This window comes from Pseudorca crassidens, chromosome 20 (assembly GCF_039906515.1).
Source record: "Pseudorca crassidens isolate mPseCra1 chromosome 20, mPseCra1.hap1, whole genome shotgun sequence".
NCBI lineage: Eukaryota > Metazoa > Chordata > Mammalia > Artiodactyla > Delphinidae > Pseudorca > Pseudorca crassidens.
In genome coordinates this window covers 53,504,524-53,517,945 of record NC_090315.1, presented here as the reverse complement: position 1 = coordinate 53,517,945, position 13,422 = coordinate 53,504,524, and the positions used below count along the sequence as shown (strand labels likewise).

The 13,422-nt window shown below is 49.5% G+C and overlaps 1 protein-coding gene and 1 non-coding gene across 2 annotated transcripts in view; one reads left to right on the top strand and one right to left on the bottom strand.

Moving 5' to 3' along the window:
- Positions 1-13,422, bottom strand: part of WWOX (WW domain containing oxidoreductase) — a 978,254-nt gene that overhangs the window by 354,822 nt on the left and 610,010 nt on the right. The gene's annotated exons all lie outside the window — the stretch shown is intronic.
- Positions 1,002-1,074, top strand: TRNAW-CCA (transfer RNA tryptophan (anticodon CCA)). Its single transcript has one exon. It is a non-coding gene; the product is annotated as a tRNA-Trp (tRNA).

Genomic DNA, 13,422 nt, shown 5'->3' with positions numbered 1-13,422 from the left:
ACATGTGCCGGCGATACACAGGAGGAAGGAACACAGTGGGCAGTAAAGGAACAAAAGCGAAGCCAATGAAAATCAGACACAGGAGTGGAGAGCCTAGTGGGGTTATTCTAACTAGGTGGTCCTCGTTGTAAGTTGTGCGTACAGTAACCCGATTTTCTTTCCTCGGAGTAAAGAAGAATGTGGAGGAAGAGGAATAGGTCGCAGGGGAAAGAGGAGGAGATGGCCAGACCACTAAGTGAAAGAGAGAATCACGTCCATGTCGGAGGAAGAGGCAGTGGACTAGAAAGAGTGTGAACTGAGGATTGGTGTGAAAAGAGGAAAAAAAATAAAAAGAGAAACTGCTGACCCCAGTCGCTTTGTTTTTCTAGATCCCACCAATGCTCAGCTGAAGGCTCTGAGGGTGGGACCCACCACACTGTCCAATGCAGTGATTCTTCAAGGCAAGCTTCTTACTGTCGGGGCAGGGTGGGGGGAACAAAATAAAATTGATGATTTCAAAGCTACTGCTGTAATGGTTATAAGTGGATGGACTCTGTCTTTGGAGAACTTCTCTAAGGAATACGATCAAGGGAGTTCAAGGCTCCCTCCCTGACATTAACACCTCCGCTCACTCGCTGGCCTCTGTGACCCCACCGTTAAAGATGGACTCCTCTGGGGTGTCCATGCTCCAATCACAACCACTCCAGAAAAGGCGATGACTTTTCTGATGCAGAGGGAAGGGACAGATGCATTTCCCCACACTTCATGCCTCTGCCAACAGCTGAACCAGTGAACCTACCAGGTGCCCATGAGAGCCAGTGGACTGAAGTGGAAGATGGTGGTGATTTTAAAATATGCCAGCAAGCTCCTGGAGAGCCCTCCCTCCAATGTGGAGCCAGTTTCCCCTCTCCTTAAGCACAGTCTTTAGTGGCTCTTTTCCAGTGACTAGAATGCAGATGAAGATGTAGTGTCTGACAGTGTGTGATGTCCAAGGTGAGTGTCTAAAAGGCATTGGAGGGACTTCCCTGGTGGTCCAGTGGGTAGGACTCTGTGCTCCAAATGCAGGGGGCCCGGGTTCAATCCCTGGTCGGGGAACTAGATCCCGCATGCATGCTGCAACTAAGAGCCCGCATGCCGCAACTAAGAAGCCCGCATGCCACGACTAAGACCAAGCACAGCCTAAATAAATGTTTTTACTTTTATACATATAAAAATTATATATATGTGTGTATATATATGTATGTATATATATATATATATATATATATATATATATATATATATATATAAAAATAAAGGGTGTTGGAGCTTCATCCTCAAACTCTCTCTGAGATCACCCACTTGGCCAACTGCTGTATTGTGAGGATGCCCAAGCATCACCATGGAGAGGCCCACGCGGTGAAGAACTGAGTCCTCCTGCCCAAAGCCATGTGTGCACGCCATTTTGGATGTGAAACCAACAGCCCATGAAGCCTTGAGAGACCACAGCCCCAGCCAACAGCTTGACTGCAACTTCACGAGAGACCCCCCAGGCAAAGCCAGCTATCTAAGCTACACCCTAATTTCTGACCCACGGAAGCTATAAGATATTAAATGTTTATTGCTTTAAATCATGAAGTTTTGGGGGTAACTTGTTAGGCAGCAATAGATAACTGCTACAAAGACCTAGGAATGAGTGCATGAATCCAGGAAAGAGAGACAGAAGTAACCCAAACAGCTAACCCTGAAAACAAGATTAGAGGAAGGCCATTCAAGAAACAGAAGTTACATCAGGATCAACTATGTTAGAACCTGCTAAGTGTGATTCTCTCTCCCTACCAGCTCCTGCATCTTCTAGGACATTCTATCCTAGGGCTGGGAATGGAGTGCAACAGATAGGTGCTCATTAAAGGCTTCTGGATGTAATTCTAGTAATTGCTATTTTTGCAAACATTATTATGTCCAGGGATTAAGCTTCAGGCTTTTTAAGATTTTTCTTTTCTGATCCTCTCAATGCTCCTAAACATGTAGCTAGCATTATGATCACACTTTCAAAGACAAGAGAAAAAATTCAAGAAGAGAAAGTTTAAGGGAGCTGCCCAGGGTCTCATAACCTAAGAGTGTGCAGCCCCTCTCCTACCATGGAGGTCATGGATGCTGGCACTGTGCAGCTGGGGACATGCACCTGGGTTCCCAGGTGGGGTACCAGTGTACTTCAAGCTACAGGATAAACTCAGTGCATCTTCCTGAAGCATCAGTGTTACTCACAGCTAAGCAAATTAAAACTTCATTTTTACATTTATATGAACAGAGATATCTTGAAGGGAATGCAAACTTCCCCTGAAGCTTTTAAGATAAATCGTAGGGGTTCACAGTGGGCTACTTTCGGGGGTGTCCCAGACCCCCAGGAGCGCATGTGCATTCTCTGTTGAAAGCGCCAACTGAGGCACAGCTTGTAGAGCAGGAAATGAAGGCTGGATAGGGGACGTGACCTCCAAAGTCACAGAGCTGGCAATCAGAAAGCTGGGTTCCCAGCCTCCACCTCCTAGGTTAGTCCCATCTCTCCAGGCCCCTGCAGCAGCCAGGCTGCAGCAGCTGCAAGGTCTGAGGGGCTTGGAGCAAAGCCCTTCCTTCTCACAGTCTTCACTCCCCAAATATCACACCCTGCCCTCCCCTGCGACAAGGACTGTGATCACTGCTGCATCATTAGTGCCCTCAAAGAAAACACGGTTTCCAGATATTCCTAAATGTGTTTGCAATGACCGCAATGGCCCTTTTGATAAATAATTGAAGAAGAGGCGCCTGACCTGGAGGCTGCAGGGGGTAAGGATGGGACTGGAGGAAGAGGCCAGCAAGCTCTGCGAACAGAAAGCGTCACTTACAGTGGCAAGGAGGCAGGGCGCTCTCTGACTCCCAGGGGGCCCTGAGCTGCTCAGATGTTCCCTCCAATACAAGCTGATGCCATCCCGTTCGGCCAAATCGACCTCAACAGCCCAGAAGGCACAGCCGCACCTGTCAGCCCCAATCGGCGCTGCGGAAATTTTGTTAGTAAAATAGATGTACTGAGATTCAATTTTTCGATTGTCTGAAGGCTTAATTTAGTGACCTTGGAGAATATCTCCTAGAGGTGAAAGAAGACACTGGGAATCTGCCTGGAGGGGGGGTGGAGTGGGGACAGGGCTTCCCTGGTAATGGGTAATTTGTTTAACTCTCATTTTCAGGCCTCTTCGGGAAGCTGCGAAAATAGTCAGATAGGCACTGCCATTTTCTTAATGAAAAAATCAAAAATCAAAAAGGCACAGGGGGTTGGGGAGATATGAGAGAGAGAGGGAGAAAGAGACAGAGAGAGAGAGAGAGGGAGGGAGAGGGAGGGAGAGAGAGAGGGAGAGGGAGAGAGAGAGAGGGAAGGAGAGGGAGGGAGAGAGAGAGGGAGAGGGAGAGAGAGAGAGGGAGGGAGAGGGAGGGAGAGAGAGAGGGAGGGAGAGGGAGGGAGAGAGAGAGAGAGGGAGAGGGAGAGACTATCAGCCATGCTCTGCTACTTTCTTAAGAGCAAGTAGATGTTAAGATAATATATATACACATATGCATGGATGTACTTATAAATAGACAGACAGAGATACGTTGACTGGGAAATTTTTAGATATACACGAAAGGAGAGAAAATAATAACCCCATAGAGCTGTCTATCATCTAGATACAAAAATTACTATGACGTTGACACTGCTTCCGTCCTTTCTTCCTTTCTGCCTTCTTCTCCCTCTTTCCTTCACCCCTTCCCTCCTTCTCCTTATTCTTTTGTTGTTATTATAGCTGTTGTCACTGCTGCTCCTCAAATATTTTAGCGTAAGCCCCGTGTCGGATGGTATTTTGAGGACGCTAGGTCACTCTGGTACCCACCAGTGTTACTTATTCACAACCCAATCCAAAGAAAGATGCTCATGGGATGGAGGGGGCTCTGGAAACGGCAGTTCCAATCCTGGCTCCAATCCTCACTTGTTGTGGGACCCTGAGATAGTCTCCACCTCTCTTGAGTCTCAATTTCCTTTGAGTGGAAAGGATCGTGGCTTGTACACCTGTCGGGGTGACTGGATGAAATGATTCTGTGTACTAAAAATGCCAACTACCATATCGGTAAACAAAGGATGTTGCAGTCATCAGCCAATGCAGCCACCCTCGACGGTGCACCCCGGGGAGACTCAGGATGAGAAAGCACAGGATGCTGGCCCCAGAGAGCTGAGGTGCACATCAAAGGAATGATTTCAGTGAGCCCGGACTCTTGCATCTTCCCATACAGAGAAAAGCGCTAAATTCCTTCACTCGAGATGTCTGGTTTTCTTTAATTAACAGTCATCTTTTGAAGTTCTGACTCCCTGGTCTTCGTTGCAAAAACTCCTCTATATCCTGGTTCCTCCCTGACCTCTTTGGGACAATCTCTCAGAGCGATCTGAGATGCTGTGTCCTCAGTTTTGTCCGCCGAATAAAACATAACTCTCAACTTTTATGAATTTTTTTTTCAGTCAATTCTAAAATCCTCAGCGTGGAATCTTCTACAGGTGAAGGGAATGGTCATCTGTTTATTTTTGCTGCTTGTGCCCCACACGGTTCCAAAGGTCCTCAGCCTCGGCCTCCAGAAAATCCTTTAGACCATGAATGGGCAAACTTTTCCTGCACAGAGCTAAACAGGAAACATTTTGGGTGGGCGATGTCCTTTACAACCACTCGACTTTGTTATTGTAGCTTGAGAGTAGACAAAAGGTAGCCGATCAGGCAAGGCTGTGTTCTAATAACAATATGTTTTAAAAAGGGAAGCCAGCTGGATTTGGCCCTCGAGCCATAGTTTGCTGGCCCTTTTCTCTAGATGAGCTTTACTCAAGACATAATCTGTGTATCACTGCGGGGAAAGTCCCGCGCTGCTTGTTAAACACGCAGATCCCCGGGTCCCATCCTGGACCGACTCGATTTTACAGCAACTTTGAGATGAGGTCTGAGAAACGGCCCCCAAGCAATCCTGAAGCAGGCGAAGTTTGAGAACCCCGGTTCTAGTCTGACGCAGAACCTGTGTACCTTGGTAGGTCTGCCAGACCTGGAAATAAAACCGAGGAGGAGGAAAGTGTGAAATAAAACAGGCTTTCCTAGGGCTAAATTCTGCTCCTTGATTCGTAACTGGCCTGAGCGAGCGTCCAGTGTTCTCGGGATGCTGTCGCTGTAGGTCACTGAGTAGGCGGGACAGGAGCGAGTCGTTTTGCTCTCCCCTCGGGCTCAGAAGTCAGTGGGCAGACAAACAGAAACAGGAGCCTGGGGCGTGCCGGGACCAGGAACTCAGGGAACGAATCTAAAGGAAGACACGTGATCATGGGATGCTTTGGGGGTCAGAGGAGCAGGGAGAGGGGTGGCCGATGTCAGGAGAGCTGGGAGGATTGCTCAGCAAGACTTAGATCAGCCGGATCTTTCGACTGAACACGCGCTATGGGACACGTGCCGAGCATCGCTTCGAGCGCATCACAAATATTAACGTGCTTTGCTCCTCGTGGAAACACGTGAGGTGGGTGCTATTACGGTCCCCATTTCTAGGATAAGAAAACGGATGCCCAGAAAGGTTGAGTAACGTGCCCAGGGTTACACAGAACAGCGATTTGAACCCAGCAGCTCTGCTGCAGGATACACAGGATGTTGATTCCCACATCATACGTATTTCTCACAAAAGCACTGCTAACGTGAATCAAGGGAGCCCTGATTTAGCCAGGACGAGATCACTGCTCAGAAATTAGACCCCGTCCCCTTCCTCTGTATTGGAATGTCCGGAGGCTCACCCGCCACGCCCTCTTCCCGATGAGCAAGCCTGGCCCTGGTTCCACCAAGTTCCAGGCCCACTCCCAGGCCTCCTCGAAGCCTTGCAGTAGCTGCCCCTCCAGCTGCTGGGGTCAGGGCAGACTCTCATTTGCTAACCCTCTCAGCCTCCTATAAGCCTGGGGTAGCATGGCAAGGGGGAAGAGAACCAAGGGTTTAAATCCCAGCTTTGCAATTCATAGCTCTGGAGCTTTGGAAAATTCCTTAACCTCCAGGGCTCTTGACTGCCTTATCTATGAAATGGGGAGAAGCACATCTACATTTTAGGATTAAAGAGAAGTAGGCGTACGGAACGCACAAAATGCTGCTCAGGGGACAGAGGCAGGATCACCTCTGACACTTGGCTTCAAACCCAGCTCTGAGTTCCAAACTGCTCATTTGTAAAACAGAATTGATAATAGTACCCACTTTAGAAGGTTGGGGGATTAGAGACAATGATGGTAGCAACAATTAATAAAAGATAACTGGCATACAATATGGTATGAGAATTAATAGTGCAGGGTTTGGCATGTAGTATAGATTATACTGTGTTTATTATTGATACGTGTCTAATCACGTTTGGCACACAGTAGGACCTTAATAAGTACGATGTAGTGTTATAAATCAAATTACTATACATAATTACACAGTCAGGGTAACTAGAAGTGCCCAGTGTCGTGCTGGGTGTCCTTAGACACCCTACAGATTGCAGACAACGGTCACAATGATGGTGATGATGTCAGAAGTGTGTCCATGGCAGGCGCTGCCCTGAATGTCGGTCCTAACCCTCTCCCGCTTCCCTCTCACCCCCAGCCTCCTCCACCCACAGGAATGACTTCCAGTTTTGCATTCCAGTTCTGACCTCGCCTCTGTATCCAAACTGTCCTCTCTGGAGGCCGCTCTTCTGTTGTCATCATCTTTGCCACTGTGACAGGGAGCACGAGATAGGCCTTGCTGTCCCCAGGCCCCCGGTGGGGCATTCAGATTAGATTAGCCGGTAGCCCTCTTTCCCTACTGTCACTGGCTGCCTCCTGTATTGTTGGCAGGGGTGTCATTAAGGCCTCATGGCCTGAGGAGCTAATAGAGACACCAGGACTTCCCCGGTTGCCAACGCCTGCAGCACTTTGCACCTAGTGACACCCAGGAGCTAATTCCCCTTGTGACCTGACAACTTCCACTTCAACTCTGTCCCTCAACATGTCAGCCAGCCCAGTGTCCTCACTGATAGCTAAATCCGCCCAGAGCCCAGGCCTAACAGGGAGGCAGGGATGTGCCTGGCTCCTGTCCTAAAATAACAGCACAGACTGGTGGATGTGGTTTCTACCTGTTCTCTTAGACCTCACTTTTCTGGGTCCTTTCAAGCCCTGGAGTCTTCCCGCTGGAAAATGGAGCCAGAGGAGTGTTGGGGGGGAAAATGTGGATAACAGAGGAGGGTCTTAGAACTTATACACCTTGCCCTGGAGTCACGCAAACCCCAGCTCCACCACTTTCTCAGTGACTTTATGCCGCTGACCTTTACTATCCTCATCTGTAAAATGGGCTTGAACATCACGCCTTCCCGCCAAAGACTGCTCTGATGCAATTGCCAGTGCTCGACCAGTGTCAGCTCTCACTGTTTCAGCAAATCAGCCATTCTGGTCGTCATTTATTTAACCTTTCCAACGATGCTGATGTGCTTTGCAGATAAATCTGCTGGAGTCGCACAGAGAGGCAGGCTTGGGTCCCGGAAGGACAGCCTTGGGGTCAAATCTCCCAATGAAGCTGTTTATCATGAGCTCTCCGGCTCCCCTGCCACCATCTGTAACATGGGGGAGAGCACCCGAACCTGGATGGCTAGGCGTAACGATGGAAGCGACATACCTAAAAAAACTTAGCTCAGTGTCTGGAGCATCGTGAGTGCTTGACGATTCCACTTAAAGAGAAAAAAAGACCGGGGCAGAGACAGAAATAGCAAAGGCAAGGAATCCATTGAGAAGTGGGTAGTCTTGTATATTTCACACCAGCGTGCTCTTGGCTGTCCTTAAATGCACACATTTGCAGGAATATATGCACACATTTGTGTAAACTCCCTGACACCAGGGGCTAGGGCTGTTTTACCAAACATGGTCTATTATGCCCCCGGGGAGGCCTTTCTCCCACCTTTGTACAAAGAGAGGAGTATCTCTGGAATGATGTATGTGATCATGTGGACAGGTGACCCTCCTTCTGCGGCACCCCGGGACGTGGGTCACCATGGCTAACATGGCTTCCCTTAACCCACGGCTAAGGGAGGCGATGGTGGCTTCCCTTACATCCTTCTACGTTAGGAAGCACTTGCCTCCCGTTTCAACGTGGAACGGCGGGATGGCATGGGATTCCGCACTTCCTCATTCACAATGGCCACCGCGCTCCAATCATGTGATTATCAGCCCCTCCCCACCTCAACCCCCCACTGCCCAGCTGCCCCGGCTGCAGAATGCAAAAGCCTGCAGCATCATTAAGGCCCTTCTACACAGCGCCGACCAAGGGCCGACCCTGCAACCATTTCCACCATTAGATTTGAATGACCCTGGCAGCAGGGCTGAAAGGCCGGAGTATTAATTCACAGAGAACCACAAGCCCAATTTAAGATTTAATTTGAGATAACGAAGAGCTACTGAAAGTGTATTCAAACTTCTAAGCGTGCAAGAAAAGGCCTTTCCCTGTTTTCGGAGTTGAATATGAATCCAATCTCTCTTTAACAGAATTTACTCACAAATGTACAAACAACGGGCAAGCTTCCTTTTCTTTTTTCCAGTTCCTTTTGCTTAATCGAGCTCCCTTATGATGTTTCCTTTTGGTACCCCCCTTTTTTTTTCCTCTCCCTTCCTAATTTACAAATGGGTGCCCTCGAGGGATTACTTTTCAATTTGATTACATCCTTGAAGAGAAAACAGGTTTCTTTAGGTATCTCCCCCAACATTCTGGTTCCCTTGGATCCCAACTTAAATATGCTAAGTATCTGTTCAACAGTGATGCTGTCCTATAAAAAGTTTCGGCCCTGCAGCGGAACTCTGAGCGGTAGAGCAACAGAAGAATGTAAAACACTAAGCCACCCATTTGGAAATCTGTGCTTCTAGGTTCTGGTGTATGTCTAGACTCTGAAGAGTTTACCTCTAAAATATTTACAATTCTAGGTGGAGATGGGAATTGGTATGGTTTGGACTCAGAAGCCTGAATCTTAGATGGTATTTACTAAGCATCTATGTTGCGTCTGGCACTGTTCTGGGTACTTTGCATTTTCTCAAAGATTCAGTCAAGCTTTAGAAATAGACCTGAGTTGGAGTCCTACCTTCCCGCAGGCCTCTTTTCTTTGTGAAAAGCCACATTACCTCAGTGCTTCCCAAAGGCAACTTTAAAAGCTATAAACATATAAACACACGGGTGCAAGAATTCCGCTGGTCACCTGAGCCTGTGACACTGTTGGAAATGAATAACCCTGCCTTGCAAACCTTCTGGTCACTGTTAAGATGAGACAAGGGGCAAAGGCAAGGACCACAGCATTTCGCAATCCTGCTGCTGGTTTGCTTTCTTTGTCTTCGGGTTTTCAAAAGGAGAAGCCACAGGCCGGCGGCGGGTGGAGGGAGGGTGCACGGAAGGCCAGGCACGGCTGGTGTGGCTGGTTTCCAGCTCAACCTCAACTGTGACTAGCTGTGTGACCTGGGGCAAGTCGGCCTGCACTTCTGCGCCTCAGTTTCCTTCTTCTATTCTTCTGCTCATCAGATACAGAGGAGGCTCACCATGAGGGATGTGTGGGTAGAGGTTTAAACCACAATTCCTGACTCGTAAAAGATGCGTAGGAAAAAAGGCTGAGAGGAGTGACCCACACACCTGTAAGGCAGGGCAGTGAGTTGAACAGTGTTCCCCCAAATTCACGTTCATTCCGAACCTCGGAATGCGACTTTATTTGGAAACAGGGTCTTTGTGGACGGAGTTAAGACAAAGATCGAGATGAGATTATACTGCATGAAGGTCGGTCCTAAGTCCAGTGACTTGGTGTTCTTATAAGAGACTGAAAAGGACACACAGGGACACAGAGATGAAGGTCATGCAAGGATTGAGGCAAAGACTGGAGTGACGCGCCTACAAGCCAAGGGTTGCCGGCAACCACCAGAAGCTGGGAGAGAGGCATGGAACAGGTCCTCAGGGTCTCCAGAGAAAAAGACCAACCCTGCCACTACCTTGATTTTGCATCTCTGGCCTCCTGAACCGTGAGACAGTAAATTCCTGTTGTTCAGGCCACCTCGCTTGTGGTAACTTGCGATGGCAGCCCGAGGAAACTCACAGAGGTGGTATGGTTTGTACTGATTTTATAACACGAGGCGCTTCCCTGGGCAAAGGCCCGGTGTTCTTATTTCCACTGAAATTCTCGGCATATCTTGGGGTGGAGGGTGGAGGATGTACAGTAATCCTGCCCCACAGATCCCAAGAGAAACTGTCTAGATTTTCTTGGCAGTCGATGGTCCACTTCACTCATAGCAGTGGGGCTTCGAACTTTCTGAGTAGAATTTCTCAGATTGACAGTATGGAACATTTTTTTTTAAGGGTGGAAAAGTGATTTAGGAGTAACAAGGTGTCCCCAGACAATACCCTTGGGTCTTATGTGACTCTATCATTATCTCCTGCATACCGACAGGCCACTTTCACTGGTCTAGGGCGGGCAGAGCTGGAGGTGTCCAGAGCTTTGGGTCACAGGTGGGAAAGAAGATTCCGGCACTGCACACTAGCTTTTTGGCATTAAGACTACAGGCCGGCATTACTGCTCCTGTTCGATTTCAGCACTCAGGCTTAACCGGCTGGAGGCCTCCCTTATGCTTCCTTCCAGCGAGGACCGGATCTCTGTGCATCCCGAGAGCCTACAAGGGTGCCAGGTCCACAACAGGTGCTCATAACGGTCACAGGAACGATAAAGGTTACAGTAGAATATAAATCAGAAGAAAAGGGCCTGACCTGCATTGTCTTCTTTCTGCCACACTGACGCCTTACCACCCCCATTTTACCGATGTTGCCACCAAACCGAGAGCAACACATAAATAAATAAATCCCCAGTCTAGCTCAGACGCTGCAGACCCAGGGTCGAGTCCAAGTCTCACGGATCTACAAGCCTGAACCCTGAATCACCATCACAGATGCCTCCAAGTTTTCGCTTAAGGATGAAAAAAGGCAGGGGATTTGTGGCCCTCGGGCATGTTGGGGTCACCAAAGACCTTTAGTGACATAAACAAATGGGGGCTAATTGGACCTCTCATGACAACGGCTTGCCTGCTGAGCTTGGTCCGTTTCACCCGGGGAACCAGACAAGGCCGAGAAGGTGTAAGAGAAGCCAGTGGAGCCTGCAGATGCCCGCCCACTGGGTGGGGCTGCAGAGAGTGACGCCCGTTACAGAATGCTTTTCACTTAATTTTCACAAGAGCCCTCACTCCTAGAGCTGAGCACTCCGAGACGTAGAGAGATTAGTGAGCGACTTACCCAGAAACATTCCACGAAGGCACCAGACGCCAGCCCAGGCTTCCTGACTCGGCTCTTAACCCACACACGTAACCTCCACTGTACACGCCCTCTCTGCACGCTGATGCGTTTCTGCCAGTCTTCTCACTTAGACTTCAACAACCTTTGGAATTAAGTATGACTAGCTCCGTTTTAGAGAAGAAGAAACGAAGGCCCCACACACTTAATGAGTTCACTGGGAAGCTAGTGATAACGCCGAAGGGATAACGCCACAACCCAGGACTGCCTGGTTCCAGGGCTTTCTACGTACTTCAAGGCTTGGACCAACCAGGGCTTCAGACCAGCTCCCAACAACCATAACCCACAGAGGAGGGTTTTATGCGCTGGGGGAGGCGATGGTGTGGGAGGGTAGGGGTGGGGCAGGAGTTGGATGTACCCAGGCTGGAAAGGAGGTGATGGCTGGGGTGTGGCCCAGATCTCCCTTCCAGGAAGGCCTGTGGCCTTCAGGCGTCGTGGTCTTCAGGAGTGCCTGAAATGCAGAGAGGCACGTCCTTCCTAGGGCAAGGTCACATCCTTCCTGGGGCAGTCTACACAATGCCTAGTCGAGGCACGGGGATAAAGGTCTGGCCATACCAGCCCAAGGGGTGTTGACGCCGATGGGCCCTCTCAGTTCCAGAGCCCTCCACGAGGCTGGCTGGGCCCCTTGTCTGGCTGCATCTCAGCCCAACTTCTCCCTCTGCTCGTGCCAGCTTCATTCCATAGGTGCTGACCCCAAGCAAAGTTCTGCAAGCCAAACTTGCCCTCTGAGTCAGCTCCCTGGAAAACCCAGTGAGAAGCTTTCTCATTTCTAAAGAAAACCGTCAGTGATGAGAACAGGCTGGAACCTGGGGAGTTCCTGGGAGTTTTAGGAGGAAGCCGGGAGAAGACGGAGCCCATCTGAGCAGGGCCCGTTTACCCGCACACCACGACTCATCGCCGACGCCCACAAGTGCAGGACTTAACAGGGGCTGCACTTGAACTTCTTTGTTGACATAATTAGTGCTGGCTCCAAGCAAGAGGTTTTGTAGCTAACTTGGCCTGGGTATGTGAGTCTTGATTGGCAAATTTGCAGCCAAGTTCAGCCAAGTTCTATACCTATTTCGTAGTGCACCTCACGCGCATCTAAAGAAGCCGACTCTTCCGATAGATTTTCAGTTTTATGGTTGTTGGGAGCGGAAGATATTAGCTCTTTTTTTTTTTTTTTGCGGTACGCGGGCCTCTCACTGTTGTGGCCTCTCCCGTTGCGGAGCACAGGCTCCGGACGCGCAGGCTCAGCGGCCACGGCTTACGGGCCCAGCCGCTCCGCGGCATGTGGGATCTTCCCGGACGGGGGCACGAACCCGCGTCCCCTGCATCGGCAGGCGGACTCTCAACCACTGCGCCACCAGGGAAGCCCAGATATTAGCTCTTGAAGTGGACAAATGCTTCTGGCAGGCCAGGCCGCGCTCGGAGGAGGAGGAATGCCCGCAGCCTCCTCTGAAAATTAATGTAATAAGATGCATTAATCAAAACTCCTTCAAGTCTCCACACTTGGCCTGGGCTTAAGAGGCAATACTTTGAAATTGCAGTTGGCTAACTTCCCTATTCTTCGCAAATCAGAATAGAAAAAAAAAAAGAAAAGAAACGAAACAGGGACTTCCCTGGTGGCGCAGTGCTTAAGAATCCGCCTGCCAGTGCAGGGGACACAGGTTCAAGCCCCGGTCCGGGAAGATCCCACATGCCGCAGAGCAACTAAGCCCGTGTGCCACAACTACTGAAGCCCGTGTGCCTAGAGCCTGTGCTCCGCAGCAAGAGAAGCCACCGCAATGAGAAGCCCGCGCACCGCAACAAAGAGCAGCCCCAGCTCGCCGCAACCAGAGAAAGCCCACGCGCAGCAACGAAGACCCAACGCAGCCGAAAATAAATAAATAAAATAAATAAATTTTTTAAAAAAAAGAAAGAAACAGAGCTAATGTTTAAGAAAAACTGGCAATGGGAAAACGGTTTAAGGAACTTTTAATTCCTTAGCTCCACTAGGGGCTACAGAGGGCTCTGGACGATTTGCCCTTTGCATTTCCACGAAGTTACTGCAGGCTGGCATCAGAAACTGTTGGTCAGACCCCAAGCCGGCTCAGGATTGGTCTGGACCAATGTC